The 17,657-nt window shown below is 36.0% G+C and overlaps 1 protein-coding gene across 7 annotated transcripts in view; it reads left to right on the top strand.

Moving 5' to 3' along the window:
* Positions 1-17,657, top strand: part of kcc (solute carrier family 12 member kcc) — a 122,679-nt gene that overhangs the window by 57,059 nt on the left and 47,963 nt on the right. The window lies entirely within an intron of this gene.

Genomic DNA, 17,657 nt, shown 5'->3' with positions numbered 1-17,657 from the left:
TCCTTAGAACACTGTAATTTCTATTAAAGTATTCTCATATCATCAAATATAGTTTTATATATGTAAAAAGAATTATTGTTATTATTACAATCCTTAGAACACTGTAATTTCTATTCAAGTATTCTCATATCATCAAATATAGTTTTATATATGTAAAAAGAATTATTGTTATTATTACACTCCTTAGAACACTGTAATTTCTATTCAAGTATTCTCATATCATCAAATATAGTTTTATATATGTAAAAAGAATTATTGTTATTATTACACTCCTTAGAACACTGTAATTTCTATTCAAGTATTCTCATATCATCAAATATAGTTTTATATATGTAAAAAGAATTATTGTTTGCGTCCACAAGAGGTATATCGTAAATATCATATTTATTTCTATATTTATATTTCGACTCGTTATATTGCAACTCGTTTTCGAGCATCTTTTGGATTCGAGTTGAAGGGGAAGGGGTTGGAAGAATTTCCACCATCACTGTTAACAGATAATGTGTACACGTATTCGTTTTGTCACTGACCTTAGGGACACACGCGATAAGCCGCAAAACAGAATGTCGTGCCGCCATGGCACGGCCGTTATCGGGCCGCGGCATCGTTGGCCCCGTTGTCTGTGTGTTCTATTGATTTTCTCGACCTTGTGCAGCCACGAGGCCGCGAATCACGAGTATATACCGTTTCGAACGATCGAGGAGATCCGGGCGGAAAACGACGGATACCCTTGCGGCTACATTATCGACGATTCGTAAATAGAAACCTTTCCTTCTTCTCCATCCGCTCGTTTCTCGTCCCTTTTCCATTCCAGCATTTTAATCGCAAGCATTTCGAGCAAGCTTCTTCTCCACTCGCGGTAAATCCGATCTTGGTTAACGAGATGTTTTTGTACATGGATGGGTTACAAATATAATTGATTTAAAATTTGTACATGGAAAGAGAAATCTAATGATATTATATACCATTTAAAATCTTCCACAGAATTCAAGAGTTTATAATAAGGAAATTAGAATTTTGGTAGAACAGAATATAATTAATAAGTTTTTTAAAGTCTGTATATGAAAAGAGAAATCTAATGATATTATATACCATTTAAAATTTTCTATAGAATTTAAGAGCTTATAAAAAGGAAATTAGAATTTTGTTGTGAACAGAAAATTTGGGTACAGGTGATTATAATTGATAAGTTTTTATATGAAAATTACATACCATTTAAAATCTTCCATAGAATTCAAGAGCTTATAAAAAGGGAATTAGAATTTTGTTAGGACTAGAAAATTTGTTTATATGAATATAATTTTTTAAAATCTATATATGAAATCTAATGATATTATATTATGCTATTGGAAAATTTCATTGATAATAAATATAATTCAAAAATCCGAAAGGGAAATTAGAATTTGTGCAAAGTGAGAATTATAATTACTTTTCGTATTGATGGAAAATTTCGGATCGAAATTTGGTTGAAATTGATTGCAAACTTTTGATCGATAGAGCACACCTTTTTGTGAAACTTTGAATTCAGATTAGATCAAACAATAAATGAGAAGATAAAATAGATACGCCAGATGTCATTTAACAATAACATTCGCAACTTTGGATCAATTTTGGAATCTCGGTTGGAATGGACGTTAAAAAAGAAATTTGAAAATCCGTCTCTAAACTGTTCGTCTGTTCTAAACGAATGATTCCCTCGTCGCTCTTCAACGAGATATAGATGCGACAGTATCGATCGAGATTGTAAATAATATAAAAACGAGAATAAAAGCGAAAGAAAAATTCTTTCTCTTGCACACTTCTTTGCGCACGATTATTTCACGCGATATGACAAATTACAACTCATAGCCCTCCTCCTCCTCCCCCCCCCCCTCCCGTAAAAGTATATCAATCATCAAGAGGCACAGTTCCTCGCCTCTGTCCTCGCGTGACCGAGCAAATAACGCTCTCTTACGCGATCTATTAATTCCTTCGCATTAACCTTTAAAAAGAAGAAGAAAAAAAAAAAAAAAAAAAAAGAAAACAAGAGATAAGCAACTCGTCCTGATCTGAAAATTCATTAAATTGCGTCTCTGGCCAATCTAATGATATTGCATACCATTTAAAATCTTCCATAGAATTCGAGAGTTTGAAGAGAAAATTAGAATTTGTGCAAAGTAATTATAGTTTGCTTTTGATACATTTATGATATTTAATTGATGGAAAATTTGATCGAAATTAGCTGTCCATTCTTCTTCTCGTTCGAGCGATTCCATTCGTTTCAGAAAAAAAAAAAAAGAAAAAGAAAAAGGAAAAGAATACAATAATATTGTAACAATAATATTTTATAATTCTTATCGATTTTTATAATCATTCATCGCCATTGCGATTCATGATCAACACTTGCAAGAAACGAAGAACAGCTTTCCAGATATCCATATTTTTTTCTTTCGCACACGTGTTCGCCACAGTTGATATTGTGCATTTTTGATTTCGTCTCAACGTTGGAAAAAAAACAAAGATATATTTCTTTCGCTTACGACTTCTCCGCCGCATGTGCTCGAGAAACATGGTCAGCATTTATGCCTCGCAATTCGAGTTGCTTTGTTCATTGAAAAAATGATTGATGATAGAAACAAAATATCGATGCGGAGCGACGACTACAGTCGAAGTAGCGAAAGGTTAAAAGCCAGATGATCGTGTAATAGAGATTTTCGCTATTTCTTCGCCTTTTTTCCTCTTTTTCCTCTTCGAGTTTTGGTTTGGTATCAATCGACGATAAATTGTGTCTTCGATGAAAATATCGTGTATATTTATGAATTTTTGAACCCGATCTTCCTTGAAAAAGTAAGGAAAGTTAAAAATTTCGAACAAAGTTACTTTTGTGCAATTACTCGAAACGCTTATGCAATTGATCATACCATTTCATTTACAATCATTACAATTATGTTTCGAACGATACAGGAGGCGTGGATCGATCAAATTTTAGAGAGATATCGATTTTTTTTTTTTTTTTAAATTTTTCGACATTGTCGTATTTTTTTAAATGCGCAAAAGTAAGTAGAGATGGTAGCAGGATTTGTTCCAGTGTTGTACCTCTTTTCTTCTCTGTGTAAAAGAATATTTATATTTCGTTTTTTCGTAGTAACAACGTGGATTTTTGTTGTACGTAATCATCGAAAAAGAGAGAGAGAGAGAAAAAGAAAACTTCATTTACGCATTAATAAGTGTCATCTTCGATATACTCGCGCCATTATTCACGCTATGTTTACGCAAGAATGCTCGTCGATATCATTAAAACTAGCTAAAATATTTTTCACTTATCGAATAAAATTTCTTGGTCTCGCTGATAAACGGTATCGTATCGGCTGTCATTTTGGTTTAAACATTTTCGATCAAAATAACGTTTCGAGCAATAACGATATTATTCCAATTTCCCTCTCCGGAACGAACGAGGAGCGAGACTTCCGTTGACGATTTTTTCGAGGCGAAATTAATTGGCAAGCCGTTTATCTCAGCCACGCACTCGCGCTTATCGATGAAAATATTTGCGCACGGCGTGAAATTCGCTCGTGAAATATCGAAACTTCGCCAGAAAATTTAGAAGAACGTTGTTATCGTGCAAATTCTTCGAAATTTTGACCTCGTTCTGCGAAATGGAAGCTTTCGATCCTCCTCGTCTCGTAGAACGCTCTCATTGTTCATCGCCTTTTCCCTGCCAACTTTCGAGGAATTTTTGGAAAAAGGATTCCTTCTCTGGGAAGAACGTCCATTTCGTAAATTCTTTTTCCTTTCTTCGACCTGTTATCGGATTGGAATAATTAATACAATCGGATAAATCGTTCCTCTTTTCTTTTATTCAAATTTTCAACACGTATCTAGAAAATCTCCTCCTTTGGTATTTGAAGTAAGCTTGCAAACTACGTTCTCGAGATAATGAAAGGTAATTAACAATCGAAAATGGAGAAAGATCGGGTTCATCGAACGAGTGCTTCTCGAGAAGAGATGCCCGGCGATAATTTCGATCCGAAAATTCGATCTCGGAATAATTCGAATGCACAATGTGAAATGGCATGAGAAGAGGAGGAAAATTGAGACAGGTTGACGAGTTCCATTTCCACGGTGAAAGGGTCAGCCTCTTTTTGTTCTCTTTTTATAATAATAATCGACTTATCAAGATCGTCGAACCGGAAGCTCGTTCAAGAATTTCAGAAAGTCTCGCGATATCGTTGGTCGAACGAGGAGGAATTTTTGATTAGGCTAAGAAAAAGTAACGAAAAGCAAGAGAAGATACATTTAATGAAGAAAATAAGAAAAATAAGAAAGCCGATACTTTTGTTATACTGAGCTCCCTGTGTCGAAAGACACAGAATCGTCCAATGACACGTAATTCAGATATAAATATACAAGGATAGAAGTGGTATCCTTTACAAACTTAAGTGTGATGGAAATTGAAAGAACTTGCACGATTTCGAGATCGAATTTCAAGCAAGAAAGGATACATTTAACGAAGAAAAATAGGAATAAATTGTATTATAGATGTGAATCGTGCCGATGCCTTTGTTATACTGAGCTCTCTGTGTCGAAAGACGAGACAGAATCCATGATGACACGTAATTCACGTATAAATATTCAAGGATACAAGTGGTATCCTTTACATGTACAAACTTAAGTGTGAAATTGGAAGAGCTTGCACGATAAAGAAATTTTATTGTTTTGTTAGAAGAAGTTTTCGAGATAGAGTTTCGAGCAAGAAAGGATACATTTAACGAAGAAAAATAGGAATAAAGTATGTTACAGATGTGAAGCGTCCAAAAGACATCCAATTCGTATATAAAATATAAGAATCGTATCCTTTACATGTGGAAACTTAAGTGTGATGGAAATTGGAAGAGCTTGCACGATTTGGATAAAGAAGTTTCATTTCGAGATCCAATAATTTGTACGCTTTCGTTGCACGAAAAAAATCAACAAGTAGCAGCGACTTAAAATTGGCTGGATATCGATTAAAAAGAGGACACGGAAGTATTTAAAAATACTTTCCCCGAATCCGAATATAGGAATTCCTCCTGATCGGAATACAATTTCCAATAATTCCATTAATTCCAGCCCGGCTATTCCGATTTATCCCGCTCAATGTCGCGGGAAGAATGCGTTCAATTTTTGCTCGAATCCAAACCATCCTTCAACGATCCATTTTTTTCAGATCGATTTCTCCGTCATTTCATTTATTTATCACGTGAAAATGATGCTCGCTACGACGTTTCGATTCTCCATCTCCATGAAGTTATTCGTGGAAAGATTTTTCTTTGTCTTCCTGTTTCCATTTCCTCCCCGCTCGTCGCCTATTTTTAACCAATTTCCCGCCGCGCGTGCGATCGATAAAACAGTGATTCGAGATCTTATTTTTTCCCTTATTTTTTCTCCTCTCGATTCGAAGGAGAGAATTGAAATTAAATATTTTATATTTTTTCTATTCTCCTTCTTCTTCTAGATTAACTCTATTTTTCTATTTTTATTCGTTCGATTTTTCCGATTCATTTTTCGAAAATCCACGCGAAATTTATCTCAATTTAAAATGAAGCGAAATCGAGTATGGGTTTCGCCGCGACGCTTTCATTTCTCGTTCAAAGAATCTTCCTTTCTCCTCCTAAGATCTCTCATTTTCCTCTCGTCTTCCCTGCGCCGAGATCCGCCGAAACTTGTCGCGGTGAGTTTGTCGGGGGTAGGAAGGGCAGGATGGGGAGGAGGAGGAGGAAAGGATGACGAGTTAGCCGAGCCTCAAGGGCGGTACTCGTTAGCCTTACTGTTCTCCATGCAGGGGGATCAAAGGAGAGTAGTGGAGGCAGAGACGAAGGCTCTCTGATTCGAGACGATCACCTCGGGGGGGGATGCTTCACCTGCGCTTCGAAAAGTGGATGGAAATGGAACGATCGAATCTTTTTTGAAAAGATACTCTTCTTAAATATGTTTTAAATTTTTTTAAATAAAGGAGTTAAAATTCATCGAGGAATTCGAATGTTTTTATAATGAAAAGATTAATATTTTATTTTATTCGATCGGTCGTTGCTTTGAAAATGTTGTGAACGGTGACCGAATTATTCGATCGTTGAAATTCGTTTATTTAGTGCAAATTTTCGAAAGAATTGGAAATGAGGAAAAATTGTTGAAAATTCTGGAAAATAGGCGGAAAATGAATGGAAATGGAAAATAAGGAACGATCGAATCTTTTTTGAAAACTTCTTCTTAAATACGTCATATGTGTACGTTTAAATTTGTTTAAATTGTTCTAAATGAAAAGAAAAGAATTAAACTCGAGGAGTTTATTAGGGGAATCTTTTGATAATAAAAAACTCGAACTATATAACATTTTATTTTATTCGATCGATCGTTGCTTTGAAAATGTGTTGTGAACTTTTTCGATCGTTGAAATTCGTTTATTTATTGTAAATTTTTGAAAGAAATTTTAAGAGAAATTCTCGAAAATAGACGGAGAATGAAAATGGAAAATAAGGAACGATCGAATCTTTTTTAAAAAACCTCTTCTTAAATACATTTTAAATACGTGTATGTTTTGAATTTTGTTAAATTGTTCTAAATGAAAAGAAAAGAATTAAAATTCGTAATTTTTTAATAATAAAAACAAAAAACTCAAAGTATATAATATTCTATTTTATTGTTTAATCATTGCTTTGAAAATATTGCGAACGAATGCTTTTGACCGAATTCTTCGATCATTGAAATTCGTTTATTTATTGTAAATTTTTGAAAGAATTTTTAGGAGAAATTCTCGAAAATAAGCGGGAAATGGATGAAAATAGAAAATAAGGAATCTTTCTTCTTTTTTTCAAAACCTCTTCTCAGATACATCGACGCATATGTATACGTTAAAAATTTTCTTAAATTGTTCTAAATGAAAGGAAAAGAGTTAAAATTCATTACATCTTTTTATACTAAAAACAAAAAAACTAATATTTTATTTTATTCGATCGATCGATTGCTTTGAAAATTCGTTGTGAACGAATATCTTTGACCGAATTCTTCGATCGTTGAAATTCGTTTATTTATTGTATATTTTTGAAAGAATTTTTACGAGAAATTCTCGAAAAGAATCGAATATTTTAAATATAAATTACGTGAATCTTGCTTCTTCGCGTAATGAACGTTCGTTCGAAATGTAAAATTATAATGTCCAGCCGTTGCCATTGGGCCATTCGAGGTGAGTAGACGCGAATATTAATACGTTTGTGCAGGTTTGTCGACTCGTACAACCGCGAAGCTCATGCATTATGCGTGTGCTCGAGATTGAACGAGTTCAAACCTGTTTGACCCCTGATAAGCAAATTTTATGAAAAAAAAAAAAAAAAAAGAAAGAGTGCGAATAAATTTTCTCTTCCATATCGAAAAAAACATATCATGTAACAAAAATTCCATCGTATCGTTATTTTCCTCCATTTAATTCCTTTCTCCTCGAATCTCATTGGAAATTTTCAATTTTCAATTTTTTTTTCTTTTTTTTTCGTGGACAAAAATCTAAATATTATTCCCAATATTGTGCGTGCTATGAAATGAAAAAGCAAAATTCGTGGGAGGGAGGGGGACAGGTTTTTCATCAGGGATCTAATCAATTCCAGTGCCTCCTCCAATTTCAACGAGTGTTAGGAACATTTGGCTGCCGTGGACAGCATCCATTCTCTGGATCAGCGAGTGGGATCGTTAATGGCCACACTCCCCCAAAATTGTTCCCGTCGACTGGCTGATTACTATGGATGTGTATCGGCCACGACTCTCGTCGACCATTATGAATCAGTGAACCATTTATCACTCCATAGGGATCCATTTCGCCGATACACTTTCGGGACACACTTTATCGGGGACGAAGGTTTCGACTTTTGCTGAAATTTAATGACGAGGAAATTGATTTGTTCAGAAAAAAAAAAAAGAAGAAGGAATTAACAATTGGACAATTGAAAGTTTATTCATTTTATCAACTATAAAAAAAAAAAAAGATAAACAAGAATGAAATTCCGATAAAAGAGACGCTAAGTAAGAATATTAAAAATTTTAACAATAACGAATATTAAAATGTAGAAAGAAAGTTGCACAAATGAACAGGAAGAAGGAATATATTAGAGTATAAATTAACGTATAAATCTCTTTCTCACCTACAAAAAAATAAGCAAGAATGGAATTCTAGTAATAAAACGTAAGAACGTTAAAAATTTTAACGAATAAATAAGGATTAAGATTCTAAAAGGAATAAGAGTTGCAGAAAACACTCAGAGAAAAATGATAAAAGAAATATTAAAATGAACAGGAAATGGAAAAAATATATACCAAAATATAAATTAACGAGCGAATCTCTTTCTTACTTACAAAAAAAAAAAAAATAAACAAGAATAAGATTTCAATAACGAAAAATCAAAAATTGTAACGACAAGTAGTTAAGAATTTCTAAAAGTAATAAGAATTGCACAGGAAATAAATGCAAGGAGAATTGAAAATTACTCAAATGAACAGAAATATGGAAGAAATATATACCAAAATATAAATTAACGAGCGAAGACTTTAAAATACATAAGAAGAATCCGAACAAATAGACCAACGCATCTATACATATATATATATAATTCGTGTGTAGAATATCGAGAGATTGCTCGGCATAGTTGGAACAGAGGAGATGGCTCTGAAAGGTGTTCCCTGTTTTGCCTGGAGCGAGAGCGGAGTGGAAAAAGGAAACGGTTGTATGGAAAGGGAAACTCGCGGGCTGTGTACTCGCGCGTATGCATAATTCATCGCCGTGACCGCTTCGACTCGCCGCATCGATTCGGCGAGGTGGCGCAGGGTCGCGGGCAAAACTGGGTTGCGAAGTCTCCGAGGATCGGTCGCGGCGACGCCTCGCGCCACTTTGCGAAACATCTGCCCGTCGCCTTTTAATCCCCTCTTCTTCAACTCAGTGTAACATGGAGGGGGAAGCGTAAGCCTCTCGGCTTTACGTCCGTTATTAACCTAACCCTCTTCTCGTGTTTCCACGTTTACCTTTCGCCGCCGAACGTTTCGAGGGGACTTACGGTCACTTGGTCAAATTGGTATATCTATCTGTGTGCATTTACCGCATTTTACGGAAGTTGAAAGGATGGATTGGAAGGTGTTGGCCAGAATCTTTGAGTTAATTCTCAAGAGAGAAACGAAACGAAGCGTTAGACTTAGAATGTATTTATAAATCGAGTTGTTGGGTGTACACGCAAAGGAAAAGAAATTCTTCTCAATGAAATATCCGTATAGCAATATAGTATATATAATAATGGATCTTGAGAGTGGATTTGAAGCAAGGATTATTCACGAATTTTGCAAATTTTGATGATACAATTATTTCCAAAAAAAATTATCAAATTTTAATCGATCGTGTGAGAATATTAATAAACGGGGGGGAGGAGAAATGGAATGTGCTTGGAGTGCTAATTAATTAGTACGTTGTTTAAACAATGGAAAGGAAGAAAAAGTGGTGGAATAAGGTAATGGCACACAAGTACTTACGTCGTCTGGAGGCGTGAAAAGGCGCGGAACCCTCTCAAAGGTCCGACAGACAATGCTCGTTTCGACTGTGACAGTAAATCCTGCATTGTTTTGCTTAACCCTGCTCGCTCCTGGCGGCGTTGAAAGCTGGTCGACGCTTGAAAGGGGTCGCAATTGGCCCCCAGCCCCCTCCTGTGGAGACGTCCTATCACCGTTTCTCGCCCCTTCAGAAATTTCCACCCCTATCCGAGTCGATTGTATAATAAATATGCGTTTGTAAGTTTCCCTTCGATTCGATCTCATCGCGACTTCACGTGATAATTTTGAATTCGAGTAACTTGACAATTGCACTTGGAAATTGTAGAGGCAAAAATAAATTGTTTAACAAGAAGTTGGATCGTTAAATTAAATCAGCGTTACTCTCGTGGACGAGAAGCGAAGCGAAGTTTTTGAGGTTTCCTTGATATTGATAACTTTCCATCATTTTTCTTTGAAAGAGAATACTTGGTCACCAAACTTTCGCTCGATCTCAGACGCCAATATTTTACTTCGAAACTCAATCTCTTCGAGAGATCAACATCCTTTTTTTTTTTTTTTTTATTATTATTACGCTGTTAGGAACAAAGAAATGTTCATTCACTTTTCACCAAAAATTCGCGAGAGAATTTATTCCCTCTCTCTCGTCATTTAATTAATCATTCCATTTCCATTTAAGGAGCCGTCTGTCCATCAACAATCGAACAACACCTGCCAAGAGACAATCAAACATTAAATCAAATGTCAAAGAGTCGGGATTAATCTCGATCGAGTATCTCGAGTTAATCTCGAGCGACAATGTATCGACAAATCGATCCAATCTCGTTGAATCGATCGCAATTTCACTTGCCCGTTTAATTCGAGGGAATCGAAGGGTAAATGAAGCAGGAGGAGGGGGCCGATTCATTCATTTCTCTCGAATTCAAACGGAATAGAAATTTAGCTCGGTCGCGGAATGCGTATTCTCGAGCATTTGCATTCGAGGATTCCGCCGAGAGGGTAGCGCGATCGAACGTGGCTTGCAGCAATCGGGGACCCACGTGACCCATCGCCGGATGTCCGTTCGAGGGAACAAGACGAACGAGGAGGGACGCATGACCAGGTTTGGTCATAAACGAAAATCGATAATCAATTCGAGCGGGATAAGAAGCGAGCGCCTTTCCTTCTGCGCCTTGTTTTCTCGATAAGTGGATAGTGGACGGTTCAAAAGAATGGGTCCAAGATTTGGCAAGTGAATCGTATATATTTGGGAAAGAGAAGGGAAATGGATAGAAAGATACGTGACGATTAGTGGTAAATTAATTTATTAGTATGATTGGAACATTGTTTTCTTGATAGGTGTACATGGATAGTGGACGATTCAAAAGAATGGGTCGAAAATTTACATATTTGGAAAAAAGAAATGAAATGAATTGAAAGGCAAGCGTTTATTAGATCAATTAATTTATATAAGGTATATTTAGTATGTGTGTGGAATGTTTATAGGTGGATAGTGGACGATTCAAAAGAATGGGTCGAAAATTTACATATTTGGAAAAAAGAAATGAAATGAATTGAAAGGCAAGCGTTTATTAGATCAATTAATTTATATAAGGTATATTTAGTATGTTTGTGGAATGTTTTATAGGTGGATAGCGGACGATTCAAAAGAATGGGTCGAAAATTTACATATTTGGAAAAAAGAAATGAAATGAATTGAAAGGCAAGCGTTTATTAGATCAATTAATTTATATATTTAGTATGTTTGTGGAATGTTTTATAGGTGGATAGTGGATGATTCAAAAGAATGGGTCGAAAATTTACATATTTGGAAAAAAGAAATGAAATGAATTGAAAGGCAAGCGTTTATTAGATCAATTAATTTATATATTTAGTATGTTTGTGGAATGTTTTATAGGTGGATAGCGGATGATTCAAAAGAATGGGTCGAAAATTTACATATTTGGAAAAAAGAAGTGAATTGAAAGAAAAGTATCTATTAGATGAATTAATTTATGTATTTAGTATGTTTGTGGAATGTTTATAGGTGGATAGCGGATGATTCAAAAGAATGAGTCGAAAATTTACATATTTGGAAAAAAGAAGTGAATTGAAAGAAAAGTATCTATTAGATGAATTAATTTATGAAGTGTATTTAGTATGTTTGTGGAATGTTGGATATAGATGAATAGTGGACGATTCAAAAGAATAGGCCGAAGATTTGAAAATGGGTGTATATATTTGGGAAAGAAAAGTGAAATGAATCGAAAGATCTATTAGTGGTAAATAAATTTATTAGATGTTGATGTGTATGTTTGGAATGTTGTTTTCTCGATAGGTGGATTCAAAAGAAGGGGTCGAAGATTTAGTAAGTGAATCGTATATATTTGGGAAAGAGAAGCGAAATGAATCAAAAGATACGTGTCCACTAATGATAAATGTTTGGAATGTTATTTTCTCGATAGTATACGTGGATAGTGGATGATTCAAAAGAATGGGTCGAAAATTTAATAAATGAATCATATATACTTGAAAAAAGTGAAATGAATCGAAACACACGTATCTATTAGTAGTAAATTAATGTTTGTAATGTTGTTTTCTCGAATAGTGGACGATTCAAAAGAATGGATCGAAAATTTACATATTTGAAAGTGAAGTGAATTGAAAGAAAAGTATCTATTAGATAAATTAATTTATAAAATATATTTAATATGCTTATAGAGTATTGTTTTCTCGATGAGTATAGATGAGTATAGTGGACGATTGAAAAGAATCGGTCGAAGATTTGAAAATGGGTGTACATATTCGGAAAAAAGAATTGAAATGGATCGAAAGACAGTGTCTTAATTAATACAAAGAATGTTGATAAATTTGTGAGCAACATTTGAATTTGATTCTAGATGTTGAAATAGAATCGATAGAAGCATATTTGTTAAATTATAAGAAATTAATTTGGATGAATTATAAATAAACTTTTGCTTTGACAAGCTTGTAACACGTGCCCGAATCGTGAGAAAACATGTACATCCGACCAGGTGAACCGTCTATGCTCACTTTTATCCCGTATAAATTTCACGCGAAGAATTGATCGACGTCCATCAAATGTTGACACACGATAAATACGTGATGTCGCGTGTCAAATAAATCGAGAGTTATAAAAATTTGCCGGAACGATTGCAACTTTCTCCTCTTGCCTCAGAAATAAAACAAATTTAAATACCCTTCTACAAAATATTACATAAAGTAATATTCTCTCCATTGACTGTAAATTTAACCTAATCTTTTTCATTCGTGCATCATTGTGAAAAAAATTTTGATATAAACGATGTGATTAAAATATTCTGACATTAATACTACTAGATATCTAATCAAATACGCTTTGCACGTATTAAATCTCTTTCTGACTCTATTTTCTAAGTATAACTTTATGCTAAAACCAAGCTCTTTTGTATCCTCTCTAATCCCGTTGCACAAGCAAACGTGATCAACTGACTTAAAATAAAAATTCTTAGTAAAAAAAAAAAAAAAAAAGAAAAAAAGAAAATACAGCAAAAATTAAGGAAAGAAAAAATTAACGAAAGACGACTCCCCTTTCAAAGTTGAAATAAAAATAAAAATTTTCTACAATGTCGACGTAGCGTTAAAAGGTTCTCGACCTTTCCACCGACCCTCTTCGATCTTATCCATATCGACGAGTGGATAATGGAAACGCGCCTTGAGTTCGTTTCCCGTTAATAGACCGACACAGGAGCGTCGTTGGAGCGTTAACTCGAATGGAAATACGAAATCGGATAAGTAAGTAAAAAAAGGAAAAAGAAAAAGAGAGAGAGAGAGAGAGAGATTAATCGTCGTCGAGCGGCAACCAATTATCGACGATCGATCGTGGATGAGAATCGAGGGGACGATTTTAAGATTTCACTTATCGGCCGATCCTTCTAATTCTAATCGATTTTATCCTTTTCTTATCGCTATTCTCTCTCCATTTTTATTTTTTCCACAGGTTATTTAATCGAGCGAGCCAATTATTTAAAATGTTGCGTCGAAATAGACGCGAATGAGAGAACAAAGTGTGCTAAGAAATCGATATCGGTGTTTATTGCCTCTATCGAGAGCCAGAGGAAACATTTTCAAACGATCAAAGCGAAATTCTAATGGAATCGCCCCTCCACATTGATTACGAATCGAGAGAGACGAAGAACGAAAACTCGATTCAACCCTGCAAAGAGAGAAAATGAACGAAAATTGTTTGAATCAACTTTAATTTACAACGTAAATGCATCGTCTGTAAATACATTTGTTCCAAACTTGCAAAAGAAAAAAGGGAAAATAGAAGAGAATATTATTGGTTCGAAGTAAACTTTCGATTTCGAATATAATTCTCGTGAAACGTACGCCGTTGTACACCGAATTCGTTCGTTTCGTTCTACAATGGAGATTGATTCAATCGACCCGCCATTCACGGATATTTAATTGCGTTTGACGCAAACAGCCAATTCGAGGAGGTGTTTCGAGTCGATCCCGATCGATTTGTCCACCGATCGATACGATCGACTCGTCTCTCCCTCCCCATTCGTCCATTCGAACGTCCAGTTTCTCTGATTGCTCCACCGTTCGCTGATTGATCAGACGTGATCTTGAGGAAACTGTGCGGGGGAATGGAATGTAGGACGTTTCGTCGTTTCGTCGAATGAATATAGAGGGTGATATCAATTGGCCAGATGTTGCAAAAACTGGGTTGCAAACGTTGGATAATACTTTCTTTTTTAATCTTCGAAAGAAGATGCTGTTATCAAAAGACGAGCTTCATGGTACATCTGATGATATGGATTAAAAAATATTCTTTTATATTTTCATTTATAATTTTTAGCGATAATTCAAGCTCAGAGAAACATTAAAGGAAATCGGTTGAAATTTAACGTTTATTAAAGGAAATTTAATCTCTCCACAACAAAGCCTACCTCGAATCGATTCGAATCTCTACTCTTTCGAAAGTGAATATGAATGTAAACGAAAAGTGTGATCTCGAAAGATTCGCAAATTGGCGAATCACGATGAATAACTTTCTTGCGTGGAGTCACGTTCCCTCCCTGGGATTATTACTTGGTTGCGAAGGAATTCGAACCAAGGCGGCGCCCCATCGGAATTACATCTCACACACGCGCGCGCGCGCGCGCACACATTGGTCTCCGTGGCCTCGTTTCCATGACCGATCGCAATTAAGTTTTCGTTAACCGTTGGTGTAATTGAAATGTTGAACTCGATTTCCACCGAATGGGTTTTCCGATTTGAAATTTTTACCCAAATTTGTATCAATATTGGACGAGTTTTGGAACATTTTTCCTTTTCCACGAGAGAAGAGGAAGAAATTTTGGGAAAATTTCGAGAAAGAAATTTGAGAAGATCGGGAAAGATTGGAAAAGTTGTGCCTTGTTCGTCGGCTCGTTGGTAATTGAAAAGGAGGGGAGGAAGGGAATTTTAGACGGTGAAATTACGTTTAGAATTAACGAAGGGAATGAAACTCCATTTTCTTAATTGAAACAACTTTCGCAACGAGGGTAATACACGGTAAGGGAATAATTGGGGCAGTCAGGGCATTTATGTAAAAACAGTACAATCGAGTTTAATAAATTACCACCGATCCGCATTTTCGACAAAAATTCTTATTATTAACACTTAGAGATAATAATAACAATAATCGTAACGCTAATAACGATAACGCTCCTCCATATAGATCGATATAATCGACATCTCCAATATTAATCAATATACAACCACGCCTTCCCCGAATGCTCCAAAACAAAATACAAAATAAATAACCAATAATGACAAAATAATAAGTCGAATTATCTCGTTTAACAAATAAGTTAACCAATGTATCGAATTTCCTTGTCTAATCTATTAATAACAGTAACAATAATAATAATAAAAAAAAATTCTCGATTAGAGATATCTATTTATTTACAAAATTAATGTTTTATACCGATCGAAATATCGATTGAAAAATTGTGAACGAGAGAAGAGAACGCGTGAGAGGAAAGTTCGCGCCAAAAGTTCGTGAGTTCCGGTTCCGGTTGCGCGGCGCGAGGCGGCGCGATCATCGTTGCCGGCCGAAAAACGGGCGCGGTTCGTCGCGGCACGTCGCGGCCGCCACACAGCCGTGTGCATCCGGGGAATATACCGGGTGCACCGCATAATAATAAAGTACACGGTATATGTAAGCCGGGATTGGAGACGCAGACTCCGCTCTATCGATCCGGCGAGACGAGAACGTTGGACGAAATCGCGTTGGACGAATGGGGAGGGACGAGGTGGAGAGGAGGAGGAGGAGGTGACTGATAGCGGACCCGAGCGGACGGTCTGCATGTAGGAGAAGGGGGGAGGACGGGAAGGGACGAGGCGGACGGTGTGTCGGGCGAAGATAAGGGGAAAGAGCGGTGGACGAAAGAAGGTGGAACGGAGGAAGGGGAATGGGTGGAACGAGTGACGAGGATAGATAAATCGAGGAAATAAAAAAAGTTGTGGGAAGAGAGGAGAGGTAGGTGAAAGGTGGAAGGAAGAGGGAGGAATGGAAGGATAGATGAAAAGAAATGGAAATTGAAGTGAAGAAAGAAAAAAATTTTTCTTGGACGAAATTGGAAAGAAGGAGAGGGGTTTGGATAGAAATGAAGAGGCGTAAGTGTTGAATGACGATAAGGTAAAAGGAAGGAAGAAAGAGTTACTTGGATAAAAGTAAAAAGGAGATATATATATCTAGATGGATGGGGGAAGGGTTTAAAATTGTACGAATAACGAAGTTGACGAATAAAAAACAAAACGAAAGAAGAAGAAGAAGAAGAAGATGGAAATATGTGCGCGGTGGACAATTTTCCAGGAAAGTTTCCAGTCGCCTGTGCGCTTCTGATCCGTCGAATCGGATCATCCCTAATTGCGGCCTGTTTTATTAAAGTCTAATCTCGTTAAGTGTATCTCGTCCTCGTGGCGTCACGACGACGCGTGCTTGCTACGAGCAGAAAAGGATAAACTCGAAAGACCTTTTCAATCGTGTCTCTAATTTAAAAAAAAAAAAAAAAGGAAAGGAAAAATAGAGAAGAAAAACTAAAAGAGAGAGAGAGAGAGTGGATCTTTTAATCCCTACCTCGTACGATTTATTTTACGTCCAAACTCCTTAATCCTTTGATTCGTCTATATATATATATATATACATTCTTCGTATCTCTTTGTTGATTGATACATAAATTTATCGACTTCTAATATAAATATACAAATCAAAACGAAATATTGAAAATCCGTCTTTTGCATTTCGAAGCGTATTCTTCTTCCCTAGTCACAAACTTAACTTTCAAATTTCAAATTTCCTTTCTTCCTCGTTCTCTTTAACAACGAATTGCATTTCCCATCATTGAAAATAAAAATCTGTCGATGCATAAAGTATCGAAAGTATCAAACACAATTAATCGGAAACTTAACTTTCGAATTTCAATTTTCTCTTCTCGTCGTTCGATTCTACACTAGTATTACGCGATGTACAATTTCATCCGCAAAAAACGGTTAAAACTGGACGTTAGACTGGAAGTAAAGTAGGTTAGCAAACAAAAGCGGCCAACCGTTTTGAAAGAATTGGATTAAACGCGGGTTTATTCATCGGGAGGGAATAGGACCGCTAATGGAAGGGATCGGAAATGACTATTCGCCCTCTCCCTCCCGTATCTCGTTACACCGCCGTCCTTCCCTTCGTCCTTGCTGACCCGTGAAATTCTACCTTTATGGCGGCCTACTCGAATTACGCGTACGTGAATCGGAAAGTAACCTCGTCCCTTGGCAGAAGTTGCCACTGTTTGGGCAAGTCGTCCGCATCGAACGAGGGAAAGGCTCGTAATCTTTACGATTCTTCGAAACGATCATTTTAACGTCCCACTTTAATGTCCCTCTTTAACCAACGTCTCCCGTTCGAGCTCGTGAATTTTTTTACGACTGTTGTTGGGATGTTCGGGACGAGGAGTAATGATAAAATAAACTGGAAGAATTGTGTCTTTCCGGTTGAAATTCATCTTCAGCTCGACGTACGAGTTTAACCAGCTTAAATAAAATTGAAATTCTCGCTCGTCGAATAATATTTTTACACGCGTATTCGGATATAGTTTCATGTT

Source organism: Apis florea, unplaced genomic scaffold (genome assembly GCF_048593485.1).
Source record: "Apis florea isolate Af1SG1 unplaced genomic scaffold, ASM4859348v1 contig_2350_pilon, whole genome shotgun sequence".
In the NCBI taxonomy this organism is placed as follows: domain Eukaryota; kingdom Metazoa; phylum Arthropoda; class Insecta; order Hymenoptera; family Apidae; genus Apis; species Apis florea.
The sequence above is the reverse complement of the archived record's forward strand: the minus strand, read 5'-3'. Positions and strand labels throughout refer to the sequence as shown.